At 37.7% G+C, this 7,243-nt stretch overlaps 1 pseudogene; it reads right to left on the bottom strand.

Moving 5' to 3' along the window:
• Window positions 1–5,393: 5,393 nt before the first annotated feature.
• Window positions 5,394–6,899, bottom strand: LOC138170187 (replication factor C subunit 3 pseudogene; annotated as a pseudogene).
• Between the last annotated feature and the right edge of the window lie 344 nt (window positions 6,900–7,243).

Genomic DNA, 7,243 nt, shown 5'->3' with positions numbered 1-7,243 from the left:
TCAGGGTTTTGAAAGCAGATTCCTTCCTTCTACCTACCTTTCTCTCCCTCTTCCTCCAGTTCTATTTCTCCTGCCACAGGAGTTTCTCTGCCAAAAGAATTCTCTTGGACTCCTGATCTATCCCTTGGGTCCAGTCTTTCCTGTTGGGTTGTGATATTATATTATAGCAATGATTCCATATATATTAGTGCTACTAATAAATCCCCTAAAGTGGTCACAGGTATTTGAATTTGCACCATTCAAAGTTATAGTTATGTAAAATATGGTCACTGAAAACCATGGAAAATATGCAATATCAATCCAAATAATGCAACTACTTTAAGAGATTCATTATTCATACTAATTGGGATTTAGCTATAGTCATCTGCTATTCAGTGAAGGGTATGATTCTATGCCATAAGAACCTTCAAAGAGTCAAATAAAATAAACCATTCTCACCAAAAAAGGCCTCTTTCTGTACTCTAATGAAGAGAAAACAGTTTAAGGAAGGTGTCCAAGCCACTCAGGAGAATGGAGGTTGGTCATTAACTCACTGACCTCTTTTGATCTGGCTCCCAGATAGCAGTGATTTGCAAGTGACAGAATGAACTGACTCTGCCCCCGAATAGATGCAGAACTGTGGTGTTTAGAGAAGGTGTGGTGATGCAAATGTGGAGTCCGGTGACTTGTGCTTTGAATCTAGGCCATGTATTGTTGTTGTTGTGTTTGTCCTTAGTTCTCAAAGAGGACCATGATATCAGGGAAATGATGACTTGACTTTCAGTTGACTTGGGTTTGAGTGAGGGAGGGCTGGGCAGGATCACCAGCCTCACTTTCTCCTCCAGAGCCATCTGGGTCCAGTGGCCAGATATTCATCAGGATGACCGGAGATGGTCCAGGATGCAGTGGGAGACCCTGGCCCTAGCAGGCTAAGGTCTTTTCAGGTTCTCACTTTGAGTGAGGTAAAGCCCTTTCAGTGAATAGTCCCCTTTAAGAAGTTAATCAAAGGGGTGGTCCCTTTAATCCAGAAAGAAAAAAAAAATCAAACTGGGAGGGCAGGACCCTCAGGCTTCCTAACCAAAAGAGAAACAGTTACTACTTAGTAGTTACATTTACTCTGTGGCCATATAACACCAGCCAAGACCCTTAAACTCTCCAGTATCTGTTTCCTCATTTACAAATTTTGTATAATAATCTTTGCCTGGGAAAGGCATGGAGAGACAATGCAGCGTACTGGATAGAGGACTGGTATTAGATTTAGAGAACTGGTCAACTATGTGGCACAGGGGATAGTGTCAAGCCTTGAGTCAGTAAGACATCTTCATGAGTTCAAATATGACCTTAGACACTTACTAGCTGTATGACCCTGAGCAAGTCACTAAACCTTGTTTGCCCCAGTCCCTCATCTGTAAAAATGAGCTGGAGAAGGAATTGGCAAACTAATACAGCATCTTTGCAAGAAAACCCTAAGTGGAGTCAGGAAGCGTCAGCCATGACCAAAAAAAATCTAAATCAAGTGAAATCAGATTCAGAAAGACTTGTATTTGAATCCCACCTCTGACACATGCTTAGTTGTATGACCTTGCCACTTAGCCTCTCAGATACCCCAGTCAAATCTTTAAAGAGTTACCTGTAAGGTAGCTAGGTGATTCAGTAAATGGAATGCTAGCTTGGGAGTCAGGAAGACCTGAGGTTTAATTTTGCCTTAGATAGTACCTAGTTGTGTAACTCGGGACAGGTCATTTAATCTATGCATCTGTTTCATCATCTGTAAAATGGGTACAACCAGGGGGTGGCTAGGTGGCACAGTGAATAAAGTGCTGGCCAGGAGTCAGGAGGACCCAACTTTGGTTTGGGCCTCAGACACACACACAATAAAAACTAGCCATGTAACCTTGGGCAAGTTACTTTACCCCAATTGCCCTCCAAAAACAAGTGGGTACAATAATAGCATCTACTTCACAGGCTTCTTGTGAGGAGGAAAGGATGCTATGTATAAACCATAAAGCATTATATAGAAATATTAGCTGTTACTCTAAATAACCAGATAGTTGTCAAGATGACAAGTATCCATTGGGAGAGAGTTTCTTCATTAGGAGTACCACAAAAGGAAGAAATTGAGACTCTTGCTTAAAAAATAATTACATATCTCACAGGATTATTGGGAGAAAAGCACTTTAAAAACTCCTTAAAGTACTATAGAAGAGTGAATTACTATTATGATTGATAATATTGACCTTATGTTGACCAAATCTGGTCATTTCCTTGGGCCCGTTTTTCTTCAGGTTCACCAACCAAAGTCGTTGCACACCAAGTGCTCTAGAGCAATTGAATCAAAATTCAAACAAAACTGTTTAGTTTTGCAGATTCCATTTTAAAAAAATATTGGCATCCCCAATTTCAGAAAAATGCCCGATTTCATATTTCTATCTCACTGTTCCTCAGTCATATAGATTTTGTTAGATTATATGTCACTAGATTTCATCTTTACCTATGTGGAGGTGAATGGGATCTTTCCAGCCTTTGAAAGGAGTCTTTCAGGGATTGTGGTCAGTGGGAAGAAAATGTTCCTTTCCCCCCTCTTAGGATAAAAGTAGCACTGTGCATGCCTGAACTCCATCTCTGCTGTCCCTATTTGGGAGAGAAATTGAGAAAGGTAGGGCTGGAGACTGTTGTCATGGTGATTTTTCCAAAGCTCCACAGGGCCTCTAAAAGACCTCTGAGCTATGCTTCAACAAGCATGAAGACCTCTGTTCTCTCTTTGATCAATCTGGGGATAACAATATAATCACCCTGATGACTTATTGGTGTGTTTGCACATAAGCCAAATCATTTCATATAATCAGAAGATCTTCTGATAGCACCCTGTCAGGGCTTCTTAAACTTTTTCTACTCGATACCCCTTCAATCTTTCTTTCTTTTTTTTAAAATTTGTTTATTTACTTTTAGTTTACAGGATTCAATTCCACAATTCCTTGAGTTTCACATTTCCCCCCCTCCCTTCCCTCCCTCCCCCACCCATGGCATCATATAGTCAAGTATAGGCTCTGTAAATACTTTCACATTATACATTAGTCGGGTTATAAAGACGGATTGTATCAGATGGAATGAAAAATGGCAAAGAGGACATAAAACCAAACAAGAAAAGGAAAAAGATCAGGTATTTTGCTTCCATCTGGATATAAACTCAGTTCTTTCTAGTTCTTTCTCTGGATTTACACATTTCTCTCCATTATGAGTCTTTTGGGGTTGAATTATATCACTGCATTGCTGAGAAGAGTCCAGTCTATCAAAGTTGGTCATCACACATATGTTGTGTCTGTAATTGTGTACAAGTTTGTCCTGGTTCTACTCTTCTCACTAAGCATCAATTCGTATAAGCCTCTCCAGGTAAATATGAAATCCATCTGCTCCTTGTTTCTTTTTTTTTTAAGAATAGTTCTTTATTGCCTTGGTCACAATGTCTCTCAGGAAAATAAAATCATGGAACAAAATTTTTAAAATAAGATTGAAAGATCACTACAAAATAAGAATAATTAACTTGATGGTATAATGTGAATCAATAATGTAAGAATTACAGGTCTTCCAGAAAAGTAATGAAAAAGAAAATATGAATATCATATTGAAAAAATGCAAACAGAAAATTTGCCAAGTAACATTGGAAACAGATGGCAAAGTTCATTAAAAGAATATACAGAATACAAACAAAAAGAAACACAAAATTTAAATCACTGTTAAACAGCAAAGGGTTAACTCTAAAAGCCAGATGCCTAAAATCAAAGCAGTCTCTTTTATCATAGGATGACATCATACCAGTGTAGGGACTAAGGAATTTGGAAAAACAGGGGAGATGTTCCAGGAGTGCCCCAGAACTATCAGTCCTACTCATCCTGGAGATATCCTTGGAAATGTCCTTGGAATAGGAATGTTCTTGCAAAATAGCAAAGGGGTAAATTCCAAAAAGGCACATGCCTAAGATTAAGCAGCCATAGGATTTTAAGGTCAGTCTGAGTTTGCTTAAGTAATGTGAAAGCTTCTGGAATGAGTTGGGGAGTTGGTCTTTGCTTATTTTTTCTTTAAAAGTTGCCTTTCAAAATTGCAGAGGATTCTTTCACTATCCTTTTGTCATTACTGTTTTCTGAATTTGCAGGTTTTTTTTTTACTTACTTTGATATGGTGCGTATGGAGTATATGTGTGGGGGGGGAGGTACATGTGGGGAGATGAGGGAAGTAGTACTTAGGAAACTTCTCCCTCTACCATCTTCCCAAGATATTCTAACATCATTCTTGAACAGTTCTAATTATTGGAAAGTTTTTCTTTATGGTCCTAGTTTTGATGTCTGAATAAAAAATGCTTACTTCTACTTTCAAGCAACACTTGTCAAAATATTTGAATTTCATCTGTCCCCCCTTTTCTCATGTGTTCTCTAAGCTAACCATTCATGTTTCTCTCCAACATTCTTCAAGAAATGGTTTCCAGTAACCTCACCATATTGGATTCCCTCCAATCTTCATAAAATCTGTACAGCTATCTTTACTAAATAACAATACTCCTGATGTAGTCTGACCAGCACCAGGTACAGTCTGACTTTTACCTATAACAAGTGGAAAATAAATCTTTATTAATACAATTGAAAGCTGCCTTGGACTTTTTAAAAAAGCAGCCACATCATAGTCAGGCTTTACATAAGCTTCTGCCAAGCAAGGTTTCCCCTATAGTGTTCTTAAGTTACTTGATTTTAAAAACTTGATTATAAAACTTTGTTTTTATCACTCTTTAATTTCATTTCATTTAGCTGTGTCAACCAAGTTCTTTTTTTTAATTCTGAATCTGTTGTTCATCATACAGTCTATCCTCAGTTTTGTAACCAATCAGCATGTTTTCTATACTTTCATTTCAATTATTAAGAAAAATGTTGCATGGGGCAAGGCTTGCAAACACTTTTAAAAAAATATATTTCTAAAATTTTATCTCTTTTAGAATGTAGCCTGAACCAAAAAATTAATTATATTCAATACTTCATATTTGTATCATGCCATTTGACCAGTTTTTAAAATGCAAATTACCTACCAAAGAGCTAAATAATACAATACAAATTTGAATCTTTAAGGATCTATTTTAATCTCTGCTTTTTTTTTATAGTCTAGATTGGCGATGGTACATTCAACTTTTCCATAATCCACTTTACTGCTAATAAATGCCTTATTTTTTTTTTGCAATTAAGATATCAGTTTTTACCTGTTACTGTAGAGTTGATCATCAAGAGAAAAATACAAAACATTGGTTCAGTGACTAGTCCGAGCTTGCAAACAAACACATGGCCATGATAAATAATCATATACCAGAAAATACTTAGAGGATGCTAATTCTATTTATTTCTTGCTGGAGTATAGCATCAGAACTGTATAAGATCTTAAAAGGTCAGATGGTTCAACTCCACCATTTTACCTAAAAGAAAGTAGAGACTCAAAGAAATTAAGTGACTTGACCAACATCCCACAGATGGCCAATGGCAGAGCCAAAATTTAAGGAAAATCCTCCTGCAAGAAATGTAGGCTAATAAAATCAAGGAACACAAAACAATTCACATCTAACCCAATGTCATGTAACATTTATTAATAGTAGAAATGATCATTATCCTGGCTTTTTAACACCATAGTTATAGCCTTCCATTAGACTCCATGGTCTAGAAGCAATTGTTTTATTTCTAGATGATGACAAATAATTCACCTAGGTACTAATATTAAAAGCAACAAGATGATTAACATGAATTTATTTAACCCACAATGCTAACAACACAAATTGCATATGAAAAATATCAATATTAGGACATGCTGGGAAGTACTACTGATTGAAAGACTTTAGAACATCATGGCTTCTAATACTTCTTCCATAAACTTCTTATAAATCACCATGAACTTTGCCACAAATGCTTCAAGGTGGTAAATGGCTTTGCTACCAAGTTGAAGACGATGTTCATAGTAAGCTGCCATCTGTGTGACCTCACTTTTTAGTTGTCCCTCACAATTATTTAAAAGTTCTGAGAGAAGGCCCTTCATTATTATTTCAGGAGGAATACAATGAGTTAATAGCTCATAAAGTCATCCACGAATTTCAAGTAGCCTTTGAGGAGTCTGCTGACTGACAATAGCATTTGCAGTCTCTCTCAGATATACTTCCCAATCTGTCGCAGGGATATCTTGATCTGAAGTAAAAGGATACTGTTGCACCCTGCATGCTTCACACATAAGCAGGGCTTTCCTGAGATTTCTACAGGATTTCTCCACAAGCCTATGAGCCAGCTCTGAAGGAAGATTGAGACCTTCTTTCTTGCACACAGTAGACAACACATGGCAAATATCTTCAATGCTGGGAGCAGGAACACGGACTGCAAGGCACCTACTCCGAATAGGTGGTATTACTTTTGATGTAGAATTGTAATGCAGTATTAATATATTTTTCCATAGTTCTGCGTAAAGCATGCTGGGCATCTTTGGTAAGTTTGTCAACTTCAGTCAGTAAAACCACTTTAAATTCTCTTTGGGTGCTTGTCTCAAGTTGCTGAGATTGTGCCACTGTTTTCAAGAGTTCCTCAATTACAACTCGGTCACTATTTCCAGCATCACTAGGGTTGACTTCCAGATGGTAATTACTTGCAATTGTGCTGATTTCAATTTTCTTTTTAGAAGTGGTTTTAAAAGGGGTCTGATGTTCAATTCTTAGCTCTTCTACTCCAGCTCCATATAGTTCCCTCAGGAGACACATAATTCTTGTCTTTTTCCCAGCACCTGATGGTCCATACACTGAGATGAGGGAAGTCCCCACATTGTACCAAGTTCCACAGCTGAGCTGCCTGCTCTTTGTGATAATCCAGCTGCCCCAGGAAGGTGGGCCCATACTTGTCCACCCAGAGGCTCATGACGATGCTCATCGTTTCTTATAGCACAACAATACCCTTCAGTGTTTCTTAAACTGCATTCTAGATAATATCACAGAGGTAGAGATGGAAGGGAGAGAGAAGGACAAGACTAGATATCCAATGATCCCATTCCAGGAATTTAAAGTGAATTGCCCCCAAGAAATACAAGTAGTGAACATCTGGGGAAAGATTTGAATCCAGGTACTCTGAGTCTATTGGCAGTGCTCCTTCTACTTTACTAATCTCTCTTTCTAACAGAGGGTCCTTATGGAAAATTGAGAATCTTGGATGAGATGTAGGGAATGAATGAAATGGACAGCTGATTAACTAGTTATTATGTGCAA

Source organism: Petaurus breviceps, unplaced genomic scaffold (assembly GCF_028583685.1).
Source record: "Petaurus breviceps papuanus isolate PSGF00001 unplaced genomic scaffold, PetGlider_PUasm1.0 38, whole genome shotgun sequence".
Taxonomy (NCBI): domain Eukaryota; kingdom Metazoa; phylum Chordata; class Mammalia; order Diprotodontia; family Petauridae; genus Petaurus; species Petaurus breviceps.
The sequence above is the reverse complement of the archived record's forward strand: the minus strand, read 5'-3'. Positions and strand labels throughout refer to the sequence as shown.